The sequence below is a fragment of the Mesoplodon mirus genome (assembly GCF_964341445.2).
Source record: "Mesoplodon mirus genome assembly, chromosome: 13".
Lineage (NCBI taxonomy): Eukaryota > Metazoa > Chordata > Mammalia > Artiodactyla > Ziphiidae > Mesoplodon > Mesoplodon mirus.
Window position 1 is genome coordinate 64,798,838 of NC_138989.1, and position 18,541 is coordinate 64,817,378.

Here is an 18,541-nt window from a genome sequence, read left to right on the forward strand (position 1 = left end):
GCAGGGGACACGGGTTCGTGCCCCGGTCCGGGAAGATCCCACATGCCGCGGAGCAGCTGGGCCCGTGAGCCATGGCCACTGAGCCTGCGCGTCTGGAGCCTGTGCTCTGCAGCGGGAGAGGCCACAACAGTGAGAGGCCTGCGTACCCAAAAAAAAAAAAAAAAAAAAAAAAAAAAGCAAAAAGGCTATAGTAACAAAGACAATTTTGAAGATAAACAAGGTATAAGGACTTGATCTAGAATCTATCAAAATATAATATAAAGCTAAAGGAATTAAAATGCTGCATTAATAATGCAATAACAGAAAAATCAACCAGTGGAAAAGAATAGAGGTCCCACAAAAAATCCCTACATGCACAGGAATTGTTTTTCAACCTAGGTGGCTTTGTAAATTAGCAGGGAAAGGATGACCCATTCTATATATGGTGCTGGGTTTATTACTTAATGGTATTAAAAAAAAAAGTCAACTCAAACCTCACATCACACATAAAATCTATTCCAGGTAAATTAAAGACCCACATATTTTAACTTTCTGAAAAAAATGTAACATATCTTTATGTACTTGGGGTTGGGAAACCAAAAGATCAAAAGCATAAACCATAAACAAAAATACTTGTCCTTCCTACCACCTAAAAACATTTTTTACATGCCTGTGTATAAAAAGACACCAAAATAAAACAAAAAGACAAACCATGTAGCTATATCTAGCTCTCAAATATATTCATGCATATTTTGTTTGAAATAATAAGAAATTCAAAAGAGGAGAATGGAAAATTGTGGTATACTCATACAACAGAATATTATACAGCAGTGAAAATAAACTAGGCCTACACAAATCAACAAGGACATCTCAAAAAGCTAACATTAAGTGGAAAAAAGAACAGGTTTCAGGAGGATACATACTGTTTGATATATTTAGATAAAAGTTTAAAATATAAAATTCTACCAGCTATGGTTTAGGAATACATATGCATATAGTAATAGTGTCAATGCATACATGGAAAGGATAAACACCAAATTTAGGATAGTAGTTCCCTTTGTGGGGTAGAGTGTAAGGAGAAATGAGATTGAAGAACAGCCAGGAAGCTTCAACTATGTTTATTTTATTTCCCAAGATGAATGTTATGTTGTTTTCTAAATTTTTTTTGTATGTTTTAGATACATCATATTTTTTTTAAAAAAAAGAGACTGTGTCCTTCGTGAAATCATCAAGCTGCTGGATCAACTCTTCTGAGTTCTATGAGCCAATACAGCCTCATAATCATCTCAGCCAGCTGGAGTATGAGCTTTTTGTTACTGTCACCAAAATTTCCTAAGGGATTAGGTCTCCTCCACGAGGCCTTGCCTAACCACCATGGCTCTTGGATCAGCTTCTGTCTCAGCTTCTATAAACTATGGTGGCTTCTCCCGGCCCAGTATTGTGTAGATTTATACCCTAATCATCTCAAGTATACTCATCTACCGTAAAACAACAACAGTAATAATATCTACCATTTTTTGGGTGCTCCCTGTGTGCCAATGTGGTACTTAACCTTCTACATCCATTAATTTAAACCATCCTTACAGTAACCCTGAGTGTATTACTAACTCCATTTTGCAGACCAGGAAACCAGAGCTCAGAGATGCTAAATGACTCATTCGAGATCACGCAGCAGAAAAGTCCTAAGCCCGCCCATTTTCTACCAGCTCTTCCCAGCCTCTCTCCTCCGTCTCCCAGGGCTACCTGTGGCCAGGTCCTCTTGGACTCTTGTGTGGGCTGATGCAATGACAGACTCTGTCCGGGAGTGTTGTTTTGATGGTACAGAGTCTTAGTGATAAGGCCAGCTGCAGGGTGAAGGCTGCACTGACGTGGCCCCTGAGCCCTGTGGCCCCCAGCGTGCGGGCTTGCGCCACAGCTGTACTGCCCACCCGGTCCCCATCCGACTTCAGTCGCAGGCACTCAAGCTAGCCTGAGCATTAGCTACCAGGGCCCGCTAGGGGTCTCTGTTACTTTATTTTTCTGGTGACTGAAGGCAAACTAAAGCTACCTTAAATCTATTCAACCTGGAATTCTGTGGTCTTCAGAGAAACCAGACTCCTGCAGCCAAAGCTGGGGGCATGAGAGGGTGAAGAGAAGATAACTCACATTTCTTGGAGGCCTTCTGCATGGCAGCCAGTTCACATAACTTAAAGTCAATAAGCCAACACTTAAGTAATACTTGGCATGTGCAAGGCACCGTTGTATGCTCTTTACAAATATTAATTCACTTAAGCCTTAAGACAACCCAGGAGATAAGTAGAGAAGTACAGAGAGGTTAAGTAACTTGCCTTAGATCACACAGCTAGTAAGTAGTATGGTCATTTGAGTCATTTTATCCTCATGACAACTCTGGAATGTAGGTTTTGCCATCCCTATTTTGCAGAAGAGGAACCCAGGCTCAGAAAAATTAAGAGGCCAAGGTTATATAGCTAGACAGTGGCAGAAGCAGAATTCAACCATAGGTCTATTTGACTTAGGACAAAATATAAGACTTGACCTCACCTTTGAGAGGGAGAAAAGACCATTTCACAAGGAGGGTCCTGTGTCCTTAGCCCCACGTGGGTCACGTACACAGGCTTATGGACACCATAAAGGATTGGGCAGCCCATCCTTCACTGCGGACAGGGCAGAGCTGCTCTAAACTAGTTCAAGGATTGCTTCAAAGGAAACAGAGGATTGACAAGGTCTGTCATCTTGCGCGCAAATAGCCATCCCTCCAAACGCCGCCCCCCCCACGCAGGGTGTGTACCGAAAGCAGCGTGTGCCTGCCCCAATCCAGGAGGATGAGGGAGCATTGCCTTGGGGGAGGGGCGAGTTCTGGGTCAGAGCCAGCAGAGGTTACTGTAAAGTGGGATCTGAGAGGATCTACTGAAAGCCTCAAAAAATTCCTCCTTAACCCAACTTTCAACTGCTGCCTAGAACACCCTCAGCCCAACCTTTAGAGATGTATTTATTTGGCTTAACGCATTGACCTCTGTTAAAATACAAGTATCACCCATGGTGGTCTTAGCGTCATTTACCAAGCATTTCTAGTTATCCATGCAGGCCCATGGTGGGATGGCACATCCTGTCCCTGTGGACTTGGGAATGGTCGTGTGACTGGCTGTGGACAAGGGACCGTGAGTGGGCATGGTGTGAGTCACTTCCAGCTGGAAGCTTGTCCATCTCATGCACGATTCTTCACACTGTCTTTCCCTCTGCCACAGTGACCAACAATGCTCCAGGCAGTGTTAGGTCTAGCAGCCTGGGTCCCAGGGTACAGATGTCAACCTTTGTGGACATGTAGTATGGATGCAAAAGAGCTCTGTGGCATTAGCCTCAAGATTTGGGTATGATGTGTAACGATAGTATAACCTAGTCCACCCTGACTGATACGCCAGCAGGGCACATTCATCCAGAGTCTGCTCTTAACAACTTAGTGTGAATTTGCACACAGCTAGGACTTTGGAAAAACTGGAGCTTTACCAGGGAGGCGAGGGGTGGAGGTGGGGAATCTGTAATAGTTAAGCCCCAAAGATGGTCCCAAACAATTCCACTCCTCTGGTACATACATGTGGTTCCTCAAATCAAAAGGTAAAATCTAATTTTCCTGACCTTGAATCTGGGCTGATTTTAGTAACTTGCTTGGCCAACAGAGTGAGTTGGAAATGATATTCTGGGATGGCCAAGGCTAGGTCCTAAGAAGTCTGGACCCCTTGGAACATTCACTCTTGAGACATTCCCTCTCAGCAGTTGTCGCGCTGGAAAAGCCCAAACAATAAGAGGCCATGTGTGGGCACCCTATCCACAGCCCCCGCTGAGCTCCAAGCCAACTGGCAGTCATGTGAGCAAGTCATCTTGAACATCCAGTCCTGTGAATCCTTCAGTCCCAGGCACCATCTGAATACAAGCACATGAGAAATCCCGAGTGAGAACTGCCCAGCTGAGCCGGTCGACAAAGGAAGTCAAGTGAGGTAATAATACTGTTCTTTCAGCCACTGTGATTTGGTGGGAGGGGGCTGGGGGTGTGGGTGTTATGCTGCAATACATAAACAGATACCGGTCCCTGGAAGCAGGGTGCTATTTGTGTGTGTGTGTGTGTGTGTGTGTGTGTGTGTGTGTGTTTAATCTAAAATTGGTGCCATTGGCTTTGAGAGCAGAGAACAGACAGAAGCTGGAAAGGCTCAGAGGAGATGTTTGGCGAAAGCTTGATGGACAGGGAAGCAAGCATAGAGAATAAGGCTCTTCCACCTTCATGCAGTGGTGGGAAGTTGCAACACTTGGAACTTCAGAGACAGTACATAGAAAATACACCTAATGAACTGATGTATTCGACTAAGGAGATTTCCTAGCTGAGGTTTCTAAGTGCCAATGTGTTTCTACTAGCTGCTTTTGACAAGGTACCCACAGAGAGAGAAAAATGAACTAAAAAGAAACCGTTTCTTTATTTTTTTTCTTTGTTTAACTCCCCCCTTTGACAACTTTTTTACAGCAGTTTGAGGTTCTCAGCAAAATTGAGAGGAAGGTACAGAGAGTTCCCATACACCCCCTGTCCCTACACATGCATAGCCCACCCCATTATCAACATCTCCCACCAGAGGGGTACATTTTTTACAATGATGAATCTACATTGACGCATCATTATCACCCAAAGTCTACAGTGTATATTAAGGTCCACTCTTGGTGTTGTACATTCTATAGGTTTTGACGAAAGTATTACATGTACCCACCATTATAGTATCATACAGAGTATTTTCACTGCCTTAAAAATTCTCTTACTTAGAGACTCTTAGGAATTTGCAGTCAAATGACAGGTGGGCCTGGCATTGTCTGAAGGCTTGAATGAGCTGCCATCCAAGGTATCTCACTTACATGGCTGGCAGTTGATGCTGTTGTCTGGGGCTACTGACTGGAGCACCGACATGTCCCCTCTGTATGTGACTTGGACTTCTCATAGCATGGTGGTGGGGTTCCTGATGGAAGTATCTCAACAATGGGATGCTTAGTATTCACATTTTTATTAGGATTATGAGAAGAATTAGGATTATTTTGCTATTATAAGGTACTCACACTACCCATGAAATGGTATAGTGTTATTTGCAAGGAGAGTTGGATTAGTTGTAAAGGTATATTTCAAACTCTAGGGCAACCACTAAAAAAAAAGTAAAAGAAAAGTTTTTAAAAAGAAGTATAATTGAGATGCTAAGAAAGGAGAAAGATGGAATCATAGAAAATGTTCAATTAAAACCATAAAAGGCAGAAAAAGAATGGAAGAGAAAAATAGAAATAAAGAACAACAGAAACAAGGACAAATACGGTAACTATTAATCCAACTATATCAATAATCCCTTTGAAGGTCAATGGCCAAAGAAAGAGTGACCCAGCTGAGCAGAAGGCCCTCCTCAGCGTGAGTGGGCATCATCCACTGAGGGCTCGAATTGAACAAAAAGGTGGAGGAAGGGTGGATTCATTCTCTCTGCTTGAGCTGAGACATCCACCTTCTCCCGCCCTTGGGCATTGGTGCTCCTGGTTCCTGGGCATTTGGACTCGGATCAGGACTTACGCCATCAGGCCCCTGGTTCTCAGGCCTTCAGACCCAGACTGAATTACACCACCAGCCTCCTGGTTCTCCAGCTTGCAGACAGCAGATGGGCCTCCTTGGCCTCTGTAACCACATGAGCCACTTCTTATAGTAAATCTCCTGATAGATAGATAGATAGATAGATAATGGATGGATAGATAGATGATGGATGGATGGATGGATGGATAGAAAGATAGGTCAATCAACCCTATTGATTATTTCTCTGGAGAACCCTAATACACAGGAGTCCTAGGGTCCAGTCCTGGCTCTTTTATTCACTTTTAATACCAGAGTTGCCTATATATGTGATAAGTGCATAGTAAGATCCCTGTCACTAGAAGTATTCAAGCACAGTTCAGAAAACAGCCTCGTGAGGTCTTCAGCTCAGTTAATGAATGAATGATGTAATAACTTTATCCCAAGGGCACTAGAGAGCCATGAAGGAATGTTTAAGTACTTTACACTTGTAACGAGGCTGTTTTAGACTTGGGCATGACACAGGCAAATGCTCAGTTTGTAAAGATTCCTGTGGCAGTCAGATGGACAATGGATTAGGGTGGGAGAGAACTGGAGGTTGGGAGACCTTTGGAAAATATTGTGGTAATCCAGGGAGACATTAAGAAGGCCTGAATGGAGGCATTATCCCTTCTGGCATTTAGCATATTCATTTATTCATTCAAGAAGTATTTATCAAGCCCCTAACACGATTCAGGCAGTATTTTAAGCATTGGGAATTCTTACTGAGGATGAGAGGGGTGTATACTATATTGCCGTGTTATTTAACTGTTCTAATTAACTTGCTCCTTGGCCAATTTAGAGTTTTCCTTTACATTTTGCTCAATAAACAGGAATTGAGTTGAATTGAAATAATATGAGAATTGTGATAAATCCCACAGCTCTCCAGGTAGACGATTAAGACTTGGATTGTAGAGATAGAGAAGATATATCACTAAAGACAACAGGGGGCTTCCCAGGGGGCTTCCCTGGTGGCGCAGTGGTTGAGAGTCCGCCTGCCGATGAAGGGAACACGGGTTCGTGCCCCGGTCCGGGAAGATCCCACATGCCGCGGAGCAGCTGGGCCCGTGGGCCATGGCCGCTGAGCCTGCGCGTCCGGAGCCTGTGCTCCGCAACGGGAGAGGCCACAACAGTGAGAGGCCCGCGTACCGCAAAAAAAAAACAAAAAGGCAACAGGAAAATCTCCCACATCCCGGTTCCTGAATTACCCACAAGTGCCAGCATCTTGTCAACCACCGGAAACACTGTCTCTCATTCTGCGTGTTCTTTCTGCAAGTTCTCAGGCTCACGTCCAGTTTGCAGAAGCTGGAGTCCGTGGAAGGCTGTGGTTCCATGTTTGCAGAACTCCACCCGCTGCTGAAGCTCGTAAAATATTTGGCTGCAGATTGAAACAAACACTTTCCCGGAAGAGGAGAGAAGGCTGGTCGAACAGCAAAGGGGGAAAGGAGAAAAGAACATTCTTCTTAGTGTTTCTAAAAAGAGCTCCGGGGCTTCCCTGGTGGCGCAGTGGTTGAGTCTGCCTGCCGATGCAGGGGACACGGGTTCATACCCCGGTCCAGGAAGATCCCACATGCCGCGGAGCGGCTGGGCCCGTGAGCCATGGCTGCTGAGCCTGCGTGTCCGGAGCCTGTGCTCCGCAATGGGAGAGGCCACAACGGTGAGAGGCCCGCGTACCGCAAAAATAAATAAATAAATAAAAAGAGCTCCAGTCAAGACATCTTATTCAAAGTTGTTCAAATCTGAAAATGAAATAGTAATCTCGTGCTGACATTACCCTAAGAGTTTATCGGCAGGCAGAACGGACTGCAGACGATCTCTTCCTCAGTTTTGTGCCAAAAAAGCTGTTTAGGACAGCAGGGCCTACCTTTGGTGTGTGAGCAAGTTAGTCTGGGGATTGGGGTTTGCCTGTAAGAAGAGAGCGATCAGGACAAAAAAGATAAATGAAATCAAAATGGTAGTTCATTTGTCAACTGCTTTTGTTTTCACCTTCCCTTTCCATCTAGATTCTCTGGCACTTCAGGAGGACATGGGAACTAGTCTCAACTTTCCACTAATTGGGGTAGAATTGTTCTGGTTTTGAGAGGAACATAAAGTCCAAGACCTATTCATTCTATGATTCATGGTTCTGGCTTTGTCTGGACTGGGGCAGGGAGACAGTCTAGACAAGGTGCCCTGTGGGGCTCAGTGGCAGATGACCTAATTGTGGGAAGCAGAATGAGAGAGTGATCAAGGAATTGCACCTGTCAGGACCCCTGCCCCTCAGCACTCGGTAAAAGCTGAAACAAGGGTGGGGTGGCCCCTCCCTGGAATCTTATAGACCTCCCTCCATCTCCTGTTCTGAGGTTCATCTCCTCCCTGAGAGAACACTGACCTGGCACTCTGCAGGTCCAGGCGTCACGCTGTCTACAGGAGGTGATGGGGGTGGACTCTTCTCCCTCTCCTGGCCCTAACCAGGCCTCACCTGGGCTCACCTGTGTTGTGCTGCACCTCCAGACTCTATGGCTCCCATCCTAGAAGATGTAGCTTAAGAAACTTTCAGGATATAGTGGACCCTCCATATCTGGTAGCTATTATCCTGAAGTAAGCCTTCTGAGCTTCAGTCTCCTCATCTGTAAAACAGGTTTAACAGCTGCTACTTTGTAAGACGGGTCATCAGTATAAGGATTTATTGTATGTCACAGGCACCATGCTAAGTACTTCACATGCATTATTCTCATTTATATCACCAAAACTTCATAACTACTATTATTATCCTTGTTTTACAGATGAGAAATCTGAACAGTTTTTAAAAGCTTACCCAAGGTCACACAGCTAGTAAGTTATAGAGCCAGGACTGAAAATCAGATCTGTCTCCAAAGCCAGAGTGCTTGATTAATATTTACAAAGTACCTCAGTCATAACAAGAGTATCAGTTCTCCAACTGCTAGGAAACAGATCACCCCAAAACGTATTGGATCAAGACAACCAGCGTCTATTTTAGCCCACAATTCTGCGGGCCAGTAACTTAGGCTCTGCCCCCTTGGGTGGTTCTTCTGGTCTTTGCTGGGCTCCCTCATGCCTCTGTGGTCAAGAGCAGGTGATAAGGTGGCTCTGCTTATGTGTGTTGACTGGCTGTGGTCTGGAGCTCTGGGGCTCTCCTCCAGCTCTTGTCCTCCAGCTGGCCAGCCTGGGCTTCTCCCTTGGCTGGGACCTGGGCTTGGAGCTGGTACACTGTCACGTCTGTACCACTCTTCTGTTCAAAGTAAGTCACAAGCCAGCCCGGATTCAAGAAGTAGGGAAAGAGGCTCCAGCTATTGCTAAGAGGTGCTACAAAGACACATTCAGAGGGTGAGATACGGGGAAGTTATTAACAGAGCAATCAATCTATCACAATAGGTGTTCACTAAAGAGCAGGTAGTGTTACTCCCAGATATTTTTGGACAATATCCAACGGACAAACTCAGGTAATTACTTTACAGGCATTAAGTGCCTTAAAGAATTCCTGGTAGTCATCTGGACTCTTTCAGCTACAAGGAGGGCAGAAACAGTCTTCAGGGATCTTTCTCCACCTTTGGCTCTTGCTTCCTCTGGGATAGCATCCTTGTCCCACATCCCCATGAGCTGGCAGAGGCGACCACCTCCAACTCTCCCTCATCTACCCCGCTGACTGAAAGAGACCGCCTCTATCCCAGTGCCCCAACAAGAGCCCTGGAATGACTCCCACTGGCTCAGGTGGTGTCCCAGGCCCATCCCATAGGTCCTTGTGCTCACTGATTGACGAGGTCTGAGTCTCAGCTCCATTTCTGACAGAGAAGGGAGGTGCCCCCCAAGAGGAAGATGACAGGGCTCTTCCCAGGTGATGGGGAGAGGGCTCCAGGTGAACCCCACTCAGTAGACGTCAACCCCTGCCCTTTCTCACGCCCCCAGAGGAAGCCCTCCCTCATTCCCTGGAGCCCCTACATTGGTCTGTGCTTCTAGGTTACAATGCACCAACTGGATCTTAAGTATTTGGTTTTTTTCCTTTAAGGATAATATATTTTTTTATTTCCATTATGGTTTATCACAGGATATTGAATATAGTTCCCTGTGCTGTGCAGTAGGACTTTGTTGTTTATCTATTTTATATATAGTAGTTTTTATCTGCTAATCCCAAGCTCCTAATTTATCCCTACACACCCCGCCAGGTATTTGTTATATGTTATATGTTATAAAGTTCAAGGGAACTTCTTTGAGCTAAAGCAAAATTGCCTTTAAATGCTAATCATGAAATCCTAAATGAGAATATTGTGGAAGGATCAAAATGAGAACTATTCAGATTAGAAAGTGCAGGAATAAAAAGCAAAATGAAACAAGTCAGGACAGGACAGGAAGTCGACAGAAAGAGAAGGCGGCCTTCTGCATATAGAATATACTGGATGCTTTATTCCTGGTCTATGGAATATCCTGGAATGAAGCTTGTGCAAAGGTTAGAGAGAAAGGAGAGTTCCTGGCTTCTGCACCAGAAATTCTCCTCACTTTTAACCTTGTGATTCCCATGGTCCTAACTCAGACTGACCTGTGTTCAAATCCCTGCTACCCCAGCTTACTAGCTGTGTGATCTTCATAGGGGGACATATCATTAATTGTCCAAACCAGGACTTTTAGAAAGTGAAAGGGGATGTTAGTAATGATTTCACAGGGGCAATATAATGCATGGGCTTTCCTCTCTTAAGCAAAATGATAAATATTTATGTTTCTAGTGGCATGTAGTAATTGATATAATATCTGTTCAGCACTTATTGTTACTCTCTGTAATCCTATGGTGTGCAAACTATTATTATCCCCATCTTTACAGATGAGAAAACTGAGGATTGAAGAAGTTAATTAACTTTACCAAGACCTAGGGGACAATATGTTTCAGTTTTCCTATAAATATACAGTAATGAGACTGTAAAGAACCATTAGAACTTGAACATCTAAATGGGTCTCCTTGCTGGGAGCACTTCTTATTGAGAAACTATTCAGCTATCAATGCTGCTCATTACTAAACGCATTTGGAATTGTGCTTTTGGAACATTCCACAGGTCCTGAGGCACATATATTTTTTTATTTTTTTATTTTTACTGAGATATAATTGACATATTACTTTCAGATGTACAGCATAACGATTTGATGTTTGTATATATTGTGAAATGATCACCACAATAGGTCTAGTTAACTTCATCACTATCCATAGTTACAATTTTTTTCTTGTGATGAAAACGTAAGATCTACTCTCTTAGCAACTTTCCAATATACAGCACAGTATTACTAACTATAGTCACCATGTTGTACATTACATCCCCAAGACTTACTTATTTTACAACTGGAAGTTTGTACCTTTTGACCCCCTTCACCCATTTTACACCCCGCTCCAGGCACCAATTCTTGAGAATCATTTTTATGGTAATAAGTTTTCATCCATAGAGAATAAACATGATTTTTGAAAGGACCCAAAGTGATTCAGAATAAAAGTGAATCATCTAAAGATATATTTTGACTTCTGGCTTCCACCTAGGATGTAGAAAGCTGAAAAGAGTGTCACTCTTGCCTTAAGCACAAGAGACAGCCAGAAAACCTACAAAATCATACATTTTCTAGAGCCCATCAGAAAACTGATGTCACAGGGCAACACAGCTAGCATGAAGTCTAAGGACAGGCTCCTCTAAGGATGGACAGGACGCGAGCACCGGCTGGCCTACAGCAGAGCAAAGAAGGAAGACAGGGCTACCAGACAAGTCAGCAGGAAGCATCCAGCCAAAACGTTTGGAGAATCACAAAGACCGAGCGTGGGCTAGCATGAGACCGTAGAACCTCCAGGAGTTGCAGACAAAAAAGGAGCTCCCACCCCTCAGCAGTTCTTCTCCACGGACCACACCAGGCACTCATGAAAAAGATTGGGGGCAGAGAGGGAGACCAGAGAAAACCTTCCCCCTTGGTTCAGGGCTGGAAGAGGGGAGTGGCCATAGCTGTGGGAAAGCCATGAGACCACACCCCTATCTTTCTCCCCTGTAGAAGGCATTAAGCCACTGGGGAAAGAGCAGCAACCCTATGGTCCCTAGGGCACAGGTGAAGACACTGCAGCTGGAGAAAAGGAAGAGAAGAAAGTCTCTACTCCCAGATGAGGGGCTGTGCCCACACCTCTGGTTCTTGGGAGGTAGGTCAGGATCACTGAGCAAACCCAACTTCCAAGACACAGAGACCAGTGCCTGCTGCAGGCTGGGGCTGAATCAGAACAACAGAGACTCCATCTCCACCCTCTACAACCACCACCTGGCCAGCAAGCGTCAAGTAAGAGGCAATGGCAGTCTGCCCCTGGGGAAGGGGCAGGGGAATAAGAAGAGACTGCTCTGTGGTGCAGGCACACAGAAAAGATGAGAGTAGAGATGAAAAATGGAGAAAAATCCTTCTGCCAACCCCAACCGTCCCTTAGCACATGGTGATGCTAATCAATAGAACAAGTAGAAAGAAAATCAATAAAAACTTAGCAGACCTGCACGGCACTTCCAACCATCTTGACCTAATTGAATTTATAGAACATGCCAAACAATGACATCAGAATACACATTCTTTGCAAGTGCACAATGAACATTCACCAAGATATTCCACGCAACAAACTCCAACTAATTTAAAATAATTGAAATCATGGAAAGTATGATCTCAGGTCATAATGGAATTATACTTGAAATAGATAACAGAAAGATATCTGAACAATCCCCTAATATCTGTAAATTATGTACCGCACAATTATGGTACATATGTGGTACATAATATGGTGGTACATAATAACACAAATTATGTTGCAGGTAACGCGTGAGTCAAAGAAGTCACATGGGGCTTCCCTGGTGGCGCAGTGGCTGAGAGTCCGCCTGCCGATGCAGGGGACACAGGTTCGTGCCCCGGTCCGGGAAGATCCCACATGCCGTGAAGCCGCTGGGCCCAGTGAGCCATGGCTGCTGAGCCTGCGCGTCCGGAGCCTGTGCTCCGCGACGGGAGAGGCCACAACAGTGAGAGGCCCACGTACCGCTAAAAAAAAAAAAAAGAAGAAGTCACATGGGAATTAGAAAATATTTCAAATGGAATGAAAATGAAAACAAAACATAACAATTTGTGGAATGCAGCTGAAGCAGCAGCACTTAGAGGAAAATTACAGCATTAAATGATAATTTTAGAAGATGAAGAAAGATCTCAACTTGAGGGAAATGGATATATTAACAATAATGAGCATGTCAAAACATTTATTTAGATCTTCTTTAATATATCTCAGCAATGCTTTGTAATTTTTAGACCAGAGGTCTTACATGTTTTTCACCATAAGGTTTTTTTTTTCATTTTTATTTATTTATTTATTTATTTTATTTTTGGCTGTGTTGGGTCTTCGTTTCTGTGCGAGGGCTTTCTCTAGTTGTGGCGAGCGGGAGCCACTCTTCATCACGGTGCGTGGACCTCTCACTGTCGCGGCCTCTCTTTTTGCGGAGCACAAGCTCCAGACATGCAGGCTCAGTAGTTGTGGCTCACGAGCCTAGTTACTCCGCGGCATGTGAGATCCTCCTAGACCAGGGCTCGAACCCATGTCCCCTGCACTGGCAGGCAGATTCTCAACCACTGTGCCACCAGGGAAGCCCCACCATAAGGTTTTGAATTTACAAAAAGAAGAAATGACCTTTGAGCATAAAATAGAGCTTTAATTTTATTAGGGGTATATTCCAAGTAAAATGAAGAAATAAAGCTTCACTAATTCATTTTATCAACATTTGTTCAAATAACTACTACTAGTGAGACACTTCTAGTTGCTACTTATCTAAGAGGCAGTTCAGATTATTAGCTCCTTGAAGGTTAGAGAGTGTCTATTTGACTGGAATTGAACAACCCTTAACAGATTTTCCTACCCAGATGGGACTCTCTCATAAAAGCATTTTAAAAGACATCACATCTCTTAGCCAAATTTTACTCATCCTTTAAGACTCAGCTCAAGTGGCACCTTGTCTAAAAAATCTTTTCCAATGACAACTGGCCATCCACGTTAAGCTACTGCCATCCTATGTCTCTCGTGTTGCCCTGTGCTCACCTTTACCTTAACCTGTGATTAGTTAGGCTGAGAGTAATAGAGGCCTGAGACATAGTGATAAACACACGAGAGTTTGCTCACTCATTTAAAAATCTGTGTGAAGGTAGGCAGTCTGAGGCCAGCGTGGCAGCTCCATTAAAGTCATCCACTCTTCCTGCTACAGCATCCTCAATGAAAGCTTTGCATCCTCAAGGTCACCACATGATCCAAAATGGCAGTTGGAAATGCAGCCTTTCGGTCCACACTGTAGACACCAGCATGGGCTGAAGGTACCACAGGTGGCCCTCCCTTTAAGCAGTCTCCCCAGATGTCCCACCTGACACTTCCCCTTATATCACAGTAGCCAGAAGCTAGTCCAAGGCTACTAATCCTAAGTGAAGAAGGCTAGAAGATGTAATCTTTATCCTGGGTAGCAACGTTCCCAGCTAAGAGTCAGGATTCTGTTCCGACTGAGGGAGAAAATAGATATGGAGAGGCAACCGGTAGTTCCTGCCAACTGCACTTAACACGCCGCATTTTAACTGCCTGGTTGTCTCTCTGTTACGCAAATGTGTATTCTGAGTGGTTAGTGCAGTACCCGGCATACAGTAGGAAATGGAAAAATTTTTAACTTTTGTATTGAGGTTTATCACACACATGTGAGTGCACTAACCTTAAGGGTACATCTATCTCAATGATTTTTCACATATGAATACACCTATGTAACCACCACCCAGGTCAAGATGTAAACAACTTCCCCTGCTCCAAAAGTTTCCTTCCTCTCCCTTCCTAGTCAGCTCCTCCCATAGGTAAGCACTATTCTGACTTTTCTCACCTCAGTTAGCTTTCCTGTTCTTGAACTTCATATCAATGAAATCACATGGCACTTGACATTTTAACCAACTAAGGATTTCTAGGAACTGTAACCATCCAATCTAGATTTTCTAGATTAGTCTTCATTTCAAATAGGCTGTTATAAAAAACATTCTTACTTTCTAGAAGATTGGATTCCTAATTGACATACCCAGGTGCTGTCAACAGACATTATGTAGTCCAATTCCCTTTGGCTTGTACTATTTTCCACAATAAAATTATCTCATCTCTCCTCCTTTTAAAGAGAAACATGGCTTAAAATGCCACCTCCATCAAGAAGCCTCCTGCTGCAGTTCTGGGTGTGCCAGGACACTCACCGTGTGTTTGATGGGGAGAGTGATGATGCTGGGACATAAACAAAAGCTGGCAGTGGAGACAAACAGACCCGGGGCTGGCCATCTGGAACACCTGCAGCTGGCCCAGCAGGATGCTGTGTGCCAGTCCCAACTGCCCAGCTGGAGGATTCTCTGCCTCTGCCACCCCCACCATTGGCAAGGAACCATTACCCTCCTCGCTGGCAGTCAGCTCATTTTCTATTGGTCAGAAACAGAAAAGTGGGTCCAGATTTGTTCATCAGGCCCAGCAGGACACGGCAAAAGCTTGGCAGGGACGTAAGCAGCAAACAAAAGGCTGTCAGAGTGGGGTCCGATGGGAAGGCAGTGCTGCTTTATAGCCGAAGCACAGCGTCTCCGGCACGTAGGAAAATGACCCCATTCCTCCTGGAAGCCACTGCAGAAAGTTTGTCCTGCCATCACGTGTCAGGTTTTGCTAAAACCAGGAAGTTGACTGGGACGAGGGGGAGGAGGAGGGGCAGGAGGGTAGAGGGGATACAGCACAATGAGGGTGCCATCGTCCACATGAAGCTGGGGGAGTGGGGACATGTGGGGACGATGGCACTGTAACCAACGTGCTGCCTCCCCTTCAGCTCCCGGTATATCAGCACACCTCAGCAGCTCCTCCGAGCGCAGACCTCAAGCCCTAGCCTCCAACTCCCTGATGATGGTGAGAGGCAGCTCAACCTATGAGCCAGGGTGGAGGATTAAGTCTTCTATTTCAGGTACGTCTCCTGGCCTGGTCCTAACAACACCGCCCCCTGCCCCCCCCCCCCCATCATTCCTTCCTCCTTTTACACACTCTAGGACCACAACTCAGTTCAGCTTTGTAAAGTCAGTCTGGGATGACTTCCCCTGGAGGCATCTCCCCAAACGCACTAGCTGGATTCTCTTCAGGGGGCCGCGATATTCAACTGGAAGTTTCTCCTTTGGATTCTAATGCGTAAAAGTAGGGCTTATCCCACCTTGAGGAGTAGCAGGTGAATGCCTCAAAGGGGATCCAGACCAGCACAACGCAGAGAAACAGGGCCACTTCCTGCCTCAGAGGTGATTCACCCTCCTAATGCCAACCAAGGTGATTCTCTGCACTTTTCTTACCAAGGAAGAGAGAAAATGAAGTGTAGTCTCCATGAGGGCTTCTGAATTCATCCCAGTGAGGATACTGGAGGAGGCTCTGTCCTTTGCCCTACTCAAATGCAGCTCACCTTCCAGGTCCCCTCAAACTCTGTTATGGGCTGAATTGTGTCCTTCCCCCAAATGCACATGCTGAAGTCCTAACCCCCAATACCTCCAAATGTGACTGTATTTGGAGAAAGGGCCTTTATAGAGGTAATTAAGGTAAAATGAGGTCATTAGGGTGGGACCTCATCCAATCTGACTTGTGTCCTTATAAGAAAAGAAGGTTAGGACACAGACACCCATAGAGAGAAGACATAGAAAGAAGATGACCATCTACAAGCAAAGGAGGGAAGCCTCTGAACAAACTAACCCTGCTGGCACCTTGATCTTGGACTTCCAACCTCCAGAACTGTGAGGAAATGGATTTCTATTGTTTAAGCCATTTAGTCTGTGGTGCTTTGCTGTGGCAGCCCTAGCAAACTAATACAAACCCTGTCTCTTCTATGAAAACTTTTTTTTACATCCCAATGAATTTGGTTGTTATTATGACAGATCTCTATGTTTTCTAAAAGCCTGTATAACATAGACTGGTCTCTAAACTTCTTCCTAGCACACTCCCACACAAACATCTTCCTCACATTGGAAAATGACCCCATCCTACTGGAAACCTACCCCAGAAAGCTGTGTCCCACACACTACCCCACAAAAAGCAGCTCCCTGTCGCCGTGATTCCAACTACAAGGCAGGTATCAGGTGTAGGGGGGAGGGCAAGTGTGTTTTGACAAAGCTTCCTAAATGAGTCTGAGCACGACCTCCAAGTTGAAAATCATTGCCATACAGTTTAATACTTCATTATCTTCCGTTCTATTTGTTAAGTTGTATAAATCTTTTTTTTTTTTTGGCTGTGTCCGGTCTTAGCTGTGGCACAGGGGATCTTTGTTGAGGTGGGCAGGATCTTTCATTGCGGCCTGCAGGTTTTTCTCCTCTCTAGTCGTGGTGCGCGGGCTTAGTTGCCCTGCAGCATGTGGGATCTTAGTTCCCCAACCAGGGATCGAAACTGTGTCCCCTGCATTGGAAGGCAGATTCTTTACCACTGGACCAGAAGGAAGTCCCTAAGTTGTATAAATCTTGTCTCCCTGTTTTAGCCTGGTCTAAGTTGTATAAATCTTGTATAAGTCTAAGGTGTATAAATCTTGTCTCCCTATTTTAGCCTGGGTTCCCAGAAAGCAGAACCTGAAAGGCTTATGTTCAAGTGTGTCATGGAGAACGTGAACCCAGGGAGTAAATGTGAGGGACAGAAAGAAAAGCAGAGCAAGAGGGAGAGCCAACATAAGGCTTCATTCTGGATTTGCTCACTTTTTATGGGTGATGGTTGCCTGGCTGCATGAGTCCAGTTGGACAGTCACAGGAAACATGGGTAAAGAAAGAGAGCAGAAAAGCATTTATTCACTGACTCCCAGCCACCACTGGTCATTTTTGTTCCATGCGGTGCGTGCTACCTCTCCTGCACTTCCCAGCTGTGTATGCAGGGAACCAGGTGGGTTCCCATGAGTCCCATGGGGCAGTGTCAGAGCCACCTTAAAACAGGACCTGAGTCGAATAAGCAGGGCTGTCCTTAGGGTATACGTGGCCTTGGCAGATATTTTTTGTAGGGCTCCATGTATATAAACAGTTTGATTTAAAAATCTATTACAAGTTTCACAGGCCTACAAGAGACATAGTGATTTGTCAATGAAAATTTAGATAGTGGGCCGAGAATAGGTATTTACATGTTTCTTTATTGTCCTATCAATACATGTGAAGACTTTTTTGGAGTGTCCAGGCACCACCTCTTCCTGTTCAGGGCAGGAAGTATCTCTTCCTGTTCATTACTGTCAGGGGGCCTGACTAATCATAATCCTGAGAAAAAGGTAACAATGCTGTTATTACAATGTCATGACTCTTTGGAACCTGTTTGTACTGAAACGATACAGATCTTATTGCCTCTGCAGTTCCCTTTTACAATGTATTTAATGCTGGCTGCATCATTACTCATAAGGCTGCCCCATCTGTGGAGCCACCTGTGAATACCAGCTTCCAATGACTCTCTTAAAAGTTGAAGTGCTTCATGGGGATGACCACAGATTCAAGTCTCACTCAGAGTATGCAGGAAAAGATGAGTGATAATTCATTTTCTGGACATGCATGTTAAAGTTGCTCTTCTAAGTTTTATAATGTAAATAGAACAGCACATCTTCCAACCACGTCTTCCCTTGAACTCTTTGGCCCTAGTCTCTGCATCCTGAATGCAATCTCTCTCAGTGTTGATTTCACCCTTGCCTTCCATACACAGCCATCAAAGGGAGGACCAGTGAGAGGCCTGTGGGGGAGAGTAAGAAGAGTGGGACAATTTCCACAAGGAACGTCCATCCCTCATTCAGCGAGCCTTCAGACTGGCTGGGGAGAGCATGACATCACGACCTCAATCAGAAGGGCCTGTTGGCATTGAGAGCAAGGGTCTGGAAAATCTATGGTGGAGAAGGAAGTGCTGTCCTCGGAGGACTGCCCTTTGGAACCAACCAGAAACGGGCCCTGAGGTAG